The 10,303-nt window shown below is 36.2% G+C and overlaps 1 long non-coding RNA gene across 1 annotated transcript in view; it reads right to left on the reverse strand.

Annotated features, from left to right (window-relative positions):
- Positions 1–5,559: 5,559 nt before the first annotated feature.
- LOC133633485 (uncharacterized) overlaps positions 5,560–10,303 on the reverse strand; it is a 7,008-nt gene continuing 2,264 nt past the window's right edge. Inside the window, exons 2-3 of the long non-coding RNA XR_009821765.1 lie at positions 9,432–9,552; positions 5,560–6,105 (exon numbers count right to left, since the gene is read on the reverse strand). This is a non-coding gene — a long non-coding RNA (uncharacterized LOC133633485). The remainder of the gene's footprint in view (positions 6,106–9,431; positions 9,553–10,303) is intronic.

Raw genomic sequence — 10,303 nt, forward strand, 5'->3', positions numbered from 1 at the left:
TACGCGTTTATTTATACAAATTCTTGATTTATTTGTATGTCACATTTTTATATTTATAAAATTTATTTGTATACATTTTCAAATCTTTAAAATATATGTACAAATATGTGTTTATTTATACAAATTCTTGATTTACTTGTATGTCACATATTTATATTTATAAATTTTATTTGTATATATTTTCAAACCTCAAAAATATATTTACAAATACGCCTTTATTTATACAAATTCTTGATGTATTTTTATGTCACATTTTTATATTTATGAATTTTATTTGTATACATTTTCAAATCTCAAAAATATAAGTACAAATACGCGTTTATTTATACAAATTATTGAATTATTTGTGTATCACATTTGTATTTGTATTGGTATATTTATTAATATGTGCATACATAATAATATCATATCGATATATATATATATATATATATATATAAGTTGATGTGAGACAATTCTGCTTCCATAGTCTAGCGCCACCATGTGGATGAATGAAGCATGAAGGCATGCATGTTGTCACCTTCTCCATCACTCCTTCAGCTGCAGTGAGTGAGCACATTATTCATGGTGGTCACGTGCTCACAGCAGCAGGTTGGTATCGTGACGCACAAGTTCGGTGTCTTTGATCCCAGTTCAGCATCATGACCCCCCCCCCCCCTCCTTCCCCCCTCCTTCCCCCCCGCCCCAGCAGACCGCCTCTCCCATCCCTCCTCCTCTTCCTCCTCCTCCTCTTCCTCACTCTCCTCTCCATCCTCTGCCGGAACGCACCGATCCTCCTCCCGTGCGTGGATCCTACTCAGCTGCGGTCCGGACGGAGACCCGCATCCTCCCTCCCACGGGGACCAGGTAAGACCGGGTCCAGCGTGGGTGATGCGCGCGGGAGGAGTTTTCGTGCATTTAAAAAAAAATGTGTTATTATTATTTTTTAGCGCACATTTGGATGGCGGTGGTGCGGGTGTGGGTGCTGAAGGGGGGTGGGGGTTCGTCACGGAGAAGTGATCCCACCCCACGAGGGTCTTTTCGTTAATTTGGTTGCACGTGCATCCAACATCCCGGGACCATGAGATGATGGGTGTGTGTGTGTGTGTGTGTGTGTGTGCGCGTTGTCGTCGTGATCTCCCCGAGATGAAGAAGCACACTTTTTGTACGTGTGTCCACTAGGTGGCGCATGTGTGCACCTGTAACATTGTAATTACTTTCTGTTTGGGATGTTGGAGATGAGGGGAGGAGGGCTGGGATCATGTGGTCAGGGAGGGTTGCTGCAGGGCGATATCGGCGATATTAGCGATATCAGCAATGTCAGCGATACCAGTGATGTCAGCGATATCAGCAATGTCAGCGACATCAGTGATAATAGCGATATCAGCAATGTCAGCGATATTGGCAAGATCAGTAATATCAGCGATACCAGCAATGTCAGCGATATCAGTGATATCGGGGAATATCAGTGATGTTAGCGATATCAGCAATGTCAGCGATATCAGTGATAATAGCGATATCAGCAATGTCAGCGATATCAGCAATGTCGGCAATGTCAACAATTCGGCGATATCAGCGATGTCAGTGATATTGGCTAGATCAGTAATATCAGCGATACCAGCAATGTCAGCGATATCAGTGATATCGGGGAATATCAGTGATGTTAGCGATATCAGCAATGTCAGCGATATCAGTGATAATAGCGATATCAGCAATGTCAGCGATATTGGCTAGATCAGTAATATCAGCGATACCAGCAATGTCAGCGATATCAGTGATATCGGGGAATATCAGTGATGTTAGCGATATCAGCAATGTCAGCGATATCAGTGATAATAGCGATATCAGCAATGTCGGCAATGTCAACAATTCGGCGATATCAGCAATGTCAGTGATATTGGCTAGATCAGTAATATCAGCGATACCAGCAATGTCAGCGATATCAGTGATATCGGGGAATATCAGTGATGTTAGCGATATCAGCAATGTCAGTGATAATAGCGATATCAGCAATGTCAGCGATATCAGCAATGTCGGCAATGTCAACAATTCGGCGATATCAGCAATGTCAGTGATATTGGCTAGATCAGTAATATCAGCGATACCAGCAATGTCAGCGATATCAGTGATATCGGGGAATATCAGTGATGTTAGCGATATCAGCAATGTCAGCGATATCAGTGATAATAGCGATATCAGCAATGTCAGCGATATCAGCAATGTTGGCAATGTCAACAATTCGGCGATATCAGCAATGTCAGTGATATCGGCGATATCAGTAATATCAGCGATACCCGCAATGTCAGCAATTCAGTGACATCAGCGATGTCAGAGATGTCAGTGATATCTGTGATAGTAGCAATGTTAGTGACGTCAGTGATATCAGAAATCTCAGCGATGTCAGCGCTATCCGTGATAACAGCAATGTCAGCTATATCAGCAATGTCAGCGATATTAGTGATATTAGCGATATCAGGGATATTAGTGATGTCAACAATTCGGCGATATCAGTGATATTAGCGATATCAGCGATGTCAGCAATATCAGGGATTCATTATTATTTTTGAGCAATGACAGTGTTAAAAAAAAGAAAAAATTACGCTAAAATTCTCAGGGACCCAAAAAGTCCCCACTTATAGAAGTGTTGAAAATAACTCATAAATATTTTTTCTATTTTATTATTTTCAAAACCTAAATCTCTAGACCAACTCCAGATTTATCTATGGATGATACATTTTTATTATTTTTAATGTTTTTGTTTTGTTTTTTTAAAGCCCTTTTTATTGTAGAAAACTTTGTGTCATGACCTGTTGCCCGGGTCATGTCTCGATTTATGTTTAGTATTATTATGCCTAAATTTAGGTCCAGTTCAGTTCCCAGGGCCCCAACATTTATTTTGATGCATTATTATTTCTTTAGTAATGACTGTTTAAAAAAAAAAATACCGCTAAAATTCTCAGGGACCCCAAAAGGCCCCACTTATAAAAGTGTTGCAAATAACTCATAAATATTTTTTCTATTTTATTATTTTGATTATACATTTTTATTATTTTTAATGTTTTTTTGTTGTGTTTTTTTAAAGCCCTTTTTATTGTAAAAAACTTTGTGTCATGACGTGTTGCCCGGGTCATGTCTCGATTTATGTTTAGTATTATTATGCCTAAGTTTAGGTCCAGTTCAGTTCCCAGCGCCCCAACATTGATTTTTATGCATTATTATTTTTTGAGCAATGACTGTGTTTAAAAAAATAAATAAAAATACTGTTAAAATTCTCAGGGACCCAAAATGGCCCCACTTATAAAAGTGTTAAAAATAACTCAAAAATATTTTTTTTTCTATTACCCTAAATCTCTATATCAACTTTCAATTTTTATTATTTTTAATGTTTTTGTTGTGTTTTTTATTAAACCCCTTTTTATTGTAGAAAACTTTGTGTCATGACCTGTTGCCCGGGTCACGTCTCGTTTTATGTTTAGTATTATTATGCCTAAGTTTAGGACCAGTTCAGTTCCCAGCGATTTATGTTTAGTATTATTATGCCTAAATTCCCAACGCCCCAACATTGATTTTGATGCATTATTTTTTTTTGAGCAATGACAGTCTTTAAAATTTTTTATTTTTTTAAAAAATTCCGCTAAACTTCTCAAGGACCAAAAAGGCCCCACTAATAAAACTGTTGAAAATAACTCATAAATAATTTTTTATTTTATTATTTTCAAAACATAAATTTCTAGATAAACTTCAAATTTATCCATGGATTATACATTTTGATAATTTTTTTTGTTTTTTTTGGTGTTTTTTTATTAAAGCCCTTTTTATTGTAGAAAACTTTGTGTCATGACCTGTTGCCCGGGTCACGTCTCCATTTATGTTTAGTATTATTATGCCTAAATTCCCAGCGCCCCAACATTGATTTTGATGCATTATTTTTTTTTGAGCAATGACAGTCATTAAAATTTGTTTTTGTTTTTTTTAAATTCCGCTAAAATTCTCAAGGACCAAAAAGGCCCCACTAATAAAACTGTTGAAAATAACTCATAAATAATTTTCTACTTTATTATTTTCAAAACATAAATTTCTAGATAAACTTCAAATTTATCCATGGATTATACATTTTGATAATTTTTTTTGTTTTTTTTGGTGTTTTTTTATTAAAGCCCTTTTTATTGTAGAAAACGTTGTGTCATGACCTGTTGCCCGGGTCATGTCTCCATTTATGTTTAGTATTATTATGCGTAAATTCCCAGCGCCCCAACATTGATTTTGATGCATTATTTTTTTTGAGCAATGACAGTCTTTAAAAAATTATTATTATTTTTTTTTAATTCCGCTAAAATTCTCAAGGACCAAAAAGGCCCCACTAATAAAACTGTTGAAAATAACTCATAAATAATTTTCTATTTTATTATTTTCAAAACCTAAATTTCTAGATAAACTTCAAATGTATCCATGGATTATACATTTTGATAATTTTTTTTGTTTTTTTTGGTGTTTTTTTATTAAAGCCCTTTTTATTGTAGAAAACTTTGTGTCATGACCTGTTACCCGGGTCATGTCTCCATTTATGTTTAGTATTATTATGCCTAAATTCCCAGCGCCCCAACATTGATTTTGATGCATTATTTTTTTTTGAGCAATGACAGTCTTTAAAAAAATTTTATTTATTTTTTTAATACCGCTAAAATTCTCAAGGACCAAAAAGGCCCCACTAATAAAACTGTTGAAAATAACTCATAAATAATTTTCTATTTTATTATTTTCATAACCTAAATTTCTAGGTAAACTTCAAATTTATCCATGGATTATACATTGTGATTATTTTTTTTGTTTTTTTTGGTGTTTTTTTATTAAAGCCCTTTTTATTGTAGAAAACTTTGTGTCATGACCTGTTGCCCGGGTCATGTCTCCATTTATGTTTAGTATTATTATGCCTAAATTCCCAGCGCCCCAACATTGATTTTGATGCATTATTTTTTTTTGAGCAATGACAGTCTTTAAAAATTTTTTTTTTTTTTTTTTAATTCCGCTAAAATTCTCAAGGACCAAAAAGGCCCCACTAATAAAACTGTTGAAAATAACTCATAAATAATTTTCTATTTTATTATTTTCAAAACATAAATTTCTAGATAAACTTCAAATTTATCCATGGATTATACATTTTGATTATTTTTTGTGTTTTTTTTGTGTTTTTTTATTAAAGCCCTTTTTATTGTAGAAAACTTTGTGTCATGACCTGTTGCCCGGGTCATGTCTCCATTTATGTTTAGTATTATTATGCATAAATTCCCTGCGCCCCAACATTGATTTTGATGCATTATTTTTTTTTGGAGCAATGACAGTCTTTAAAATTTTTAAATTTTTTTTAATTCCGCTAAAATTCTAAAGGACCAAAAAGGCCCCACTAATAAAACTGTTGAAAATAACTCATAAATAATTTTCTATTTTATTATTTTCAAAACCTAAATTTCTAGATTAACTTCAAATTTATCCATGGATTATACATTTTGATTTTTTTTTTTTTGTGTGTGTTTTTTTAAAGCTGTTTTCATTGTACAAAACTTAGTGTAAATTTTGATGCATTATTATTTTTGGAGCAATGACGGTTTTAAAGAAAAAAAAAACATCCTTTTTGTCATCTTTGTGTTGTTAGTCAACTTTGCAACTTTTCACTGTTTTGTTACACCTGTTGGCTTTTTTTGTTCCACTTTTCGGTGCAATAGTATTTTTAGAACGTTAATAAAGGAGCTGCAGGCCGCACGTGTCCTAAGGTGACGTGTTGGACCTGAGCGGTTCTGCAGCCTCCAGCCTGTTTTTAAAGACGTTTCTTGTGGTTGTTATTCCGTCTGTTTTGCCGCCTGGGGAAAGAAAATGTCTGCTCCGAGTTCAAAAAACACTTTTGTGACGGCGACGGAGTCCGTCGGGAATGAGCGGTACACACACTTTCTACAAGTCTTTTATTGTGTGTGTGACAGGAAATGCTGCCGGCTCACTTCCTGTGTTTGTTTCTCACCCCTGCTGGTATTTGTACGCACCTCTTTGGGACTTCTGCGGCTCCGAGTCTTGTCTCTGGGAAGATTGTGGCAGCCGCAGCGAGAGCAAGCGAGGCGTTTGTGAACAATTCCTCTCCTAGACAAAAAGGAAAAAGAGGAGTTCAGCGTGAGTGTGACACACTCTTGTTGTGTTCAAATCCCTAAATTGTGTGCGGGGGAACGTTTTTAATCCCGCACTTTCTTGTTTTTGCCCGCGGTCTTTTCCTGCTTTTTCCCCCCCCCTCTCCGCTAAAAGTTTAGGACAACCTTCACAAGTCGTGCTGAAGCCTTTTCCTCGCAGACTCTCCACATCCCTCAGGAGCTCTTTAGATCAAATCTCATCTTTTTTTAAACGACAACTCTTGAAAAATGTGCTGGAAAAAACTGATTTGCCTTTGAATTCAATCCCTTTTTCCAGCTCTTTGGAGTTGAGGGTAGGATTTGACGCTTTTTGTTCCACCTTGAAAGTTGTTTTTCTTGCCTCACTTGCTTTATTTTTCAGTGAAAGCTCACGTCTTATGTTTTATTTTGACACTCAGTAGTTTATTAACACAAAACCTACAATCGAAACTGTCAGGTTCAAACACCGATGACATCTATTAGACAAGACAAGAAGCGAAGGAATCAAACAGAGACGGGGTCAGGGGTCACCAACCTTTTTGAAACCAAGAGCTACTTCTTGGGTACTGATTAATGCGAAGGGCTACCAGTTTGATACACACTTAAATAAATTGGCAGAAATAGCCAATTTGCTCAATTTACCTTTAACTCTATGTTATTATTAATAATTAATGATATTTACACTTAATTGAACGGTTTAAAAGAGGAGAAAACACGAAAAAAATTACAATTAAGTTTTGAAACAGTCTTTCTTCAATTTCGACTCTTTAAAATTCAAAATTCAACCGAAAAAAAGAAGAGAAAAACTTAAAAAAAGAATTTATGGAATATCATTAGTAATTTTTCCTGATTAAGATTAATTTTAGAATTTTGATGACATGTTTTAAATAGGTTAAAATCAAATCTACACTTTGTTAGAATATATAACAAATTGGACCAAGCTATATTTCTAACAAAGACAAATCATTATTTCTTCTAGATTTTCCAGAACAATAATTTTAAAAGAAATTCAAAAGACTTTGAAATAAGATTTAAATTTGATTCTACAGATTTTCTAGATTTGCCAGAATATTTTTTTTGAATTTTAATCATAATAAGTTTGAAGAAATATTTTACAAATATTCTTCGTCGAAAAAACAGAAGCTAAAATGAAGAATTAAATTAAAATGTATTTATTATTCTTTACAATAAAAAAAATAAACTTACTTGAACATTGATTTAAATTGTCAGGAAAGAAGAGGAAGGAATTTAAAAGGTAAAAAGGTACACGTTTAAAAATCCTAAAATAATTTTTAAGGTTGTATTTTTTCTCTAAAATTGCCTTTCTGAAAGTTATAAGAAGCAAAGTAAAAAAAATTATGAATTTATTTAAACAAGTGAAGACCACGTCTTTAAAATATTTTCTTGGATTTTCAAATTCTATTTGAGTTTTGTCTCTCTTAGAATTAAAAATTTCGGGCAAAGCGAGACCAGCTTGCTAGTAAATAAATAAAATTTAAAAAATAGAGGCAGCTCACAGGTAAGTGCTGCTATTAGAGCTATTTTTAGAACAGGCAGGCGGGCTACTCATCTGGTCCTTACGGGCTACCTGGTGCCCGCGGGCACCGCGTTGGTGACCCCTGATCTAGCTCATGAGGAGAGCGCATGTGTGCCTGCACCCTTGTACAGCGTCACCCCACCGCTCTGAGGAGGGAGCTCCACGCCTCCTCATTTATTTGGGCATTTCCTGATTACATGGCTGCAGCTGTTTTTAAGGGGAGTGGGGGTCATAAACAGCTGCCGCACTCGGTCATAAACAGTTTAAAGAAAAGGTGCACAGAGCGGTGTCAAGTCTGTTCCCTCTCTGCTTTGTAGAGCTCGTGTCATGACAAGGTCTTCCTGTGTCTGTCCAATAGATCAGGGAAACCGACACCTCCACGTCGTATCCCATCGCACACAGTGGAGGTTTAAAAGCGATGGGACAAAGACAGCTTTTGTCTTCTCGCAGGGCAGCCTGAACTCATGGGAAAACAACGTTGTGTGATAACATATATACAATTATTCTAACAAAAACAAGGAAAACGTTAATTTTGTTGTGTAAAAATATGTATAAGATGCAATATACCGTATTTTACGGCGCACTGCCGACGAATGTTCTATTTTTGATCATTTTTCATCTACAAACCCCAAAACCAGTGAAGTTGTCACGTTGTGTAAATGGTAAATAAAAAGAGAATACAATGATTTGCAAATCCTTTTCAACTTATATTCAATTGAATAGACTGCAAAGACAAGATATTTAACGTTCCAACTGGGAAACTTTGTAATTTTTGGCAAATATTAGCTCATTTGGAATTTGATGCCGGCAACATGTTTCAAAAAAGCTGGCACAAGTGGCAAAAAAGACTGAGGAAGTTGAGGAATGATAATAAAACACTTATTTGGAACATCCCACAGGTGAACAGGCTAATTGGGAACAGGTGGGTGCCATGATTGGGTATAAAAGCAGCTTCCGTGAAATGCTCAGTCATTCACAAACAAGGACGGGGCGAGGGTCACCACTTTGTCAACAAATGCGGAAGCAATTTGTTTAAGAACAACATTTCTCAACCAGCTATTGCAAGGAATTTAGGGATTTCACCATCTAAGGTCTGTAATATCATCAAAAGGTTCAGAGAATCTGGAGAAATCACTGCTCGTAACATTGAATGCCTGTGACCTTCGATCCCTCAGGCGGTACTGCATCAAAAAGCGACATCGGTGTGTAAAGGATATCACCGCATGGGCTCAGGAACACTTTCGAAAACCACTGTCAGTAACTACAGTTGGTCGCTACATCTGTACGTGCAAGTTAAAACTCTACTATGCAAAGCGAAAGCCATTTATCAACAACACCCAGAAACGCTCATCTAAGATGGACTGATTGCAAAGTGGAAAAGTGTTCTATGGTCTGACGAGTCCACATTTCAAATAGTTTTTGGAAGAAGAAATTAAGTTTCTCAGTTTGAACATGAAATATCTTGTCTTTGCAGTCTATTCAATTGAATATAATTTGAACAGGATTTGCAAATCATTGCATTCTGTTTTTATTTCCGAATTACACAACGTGCCAACTTCACTGGTTTGTAGGGCGCATTAAAGGGGTCTTATTATTATTGTTTTTCTAAATGTAAAAGACTTCCTTGTGGTCTACATAACATGTAATGGTGGTTCTTTGGTCAGAATGTTGCATAGATTATTATTTACAGATAATCTTCAAGTTGCATTCTGACAGTCGCGCCAGGATGCGCCGTTTTGTGGGCGGGTCTTATTTACGTGTCTCACCTTCGACATCGTCTTCTCCCCCGTCATCTTTGTTGTAGCGGTGTAGCGTGCAAGGACGGGAGTGGTGGAGTAATGACATTCAGACTTTACTTCAATCAATAACGGAGCAGCATCTCCTCATCTGGAAACAACAACACCCGAAATGTGTCCCGTGAAAAAAACGTCCGACCGGAACTCTCTAATAACTAAAGTTCCTTGGGTGAATAATGTAAACTCACTACACCGGTATGTTTTAGCGCTTTCATGTTGAGTTTACTGACAGATATAAGTAAGAACTTTACACTACTTTATATTAGAAATGGCAACAGCGGGGCATGAATGTCCCATAAGAAGAAGATAGAGAAAAAGAAGAAGCTTATCGACTATGTGGTCGCCACGGACCACAAAGGCGGAAGCGCGCAATTTGTCAGGATTTATGCAGATCCCAAATACAGATCAGCAGGTACCAGAAGGTAAGAAAAGTTGCTTTTGCATAATATTGCGAAACAAAACGCCAGATAATATGGCTTACCTTATACACACACCATAGTAATACTCCTATGTTGAGGCACAGTACAATCCATCAAGCGGTGCGGCTTCATAGCTTACCAAAGTCCTACTAAAACGCTTTGATAGATTTTTGAGCGCCGTGTGTAATGTTCTATGTTTTCAATGGAACATATAAAATGCGGTGTTGTTTACTCGAATCATATTGCCATCATGTTGCCATCATATTGCAGTTTACACATATCTCTTATGTTTGACTGCCATCTACTGGTCACAATTAACATTACACCATGTACCAAATAAAATTGGTTCGAGGTCGGTAAGCAAAACCAGAAGTATTCCGTACATTAGGCGCACCAGGTTATAAGGCGCACTGTGGAGTTTTG

This window comes from Entelurus aequoreus, linkage group LG18, assembly GCF_033978785.1.
Source record: "Entelurus aequoreus isolate RoL-2023_Sb linkage group LG18, RoL_Eaeq_v1.1, whole genome shotgun sequence".
NCBI classification, from domain to species: domain Eukaryota; kingdom Metazoa; phylum Chordata; class Actinopteri; order Syngnathiformes; family Syngnathidae; genus Entelurus; species Entelurus aequoreus.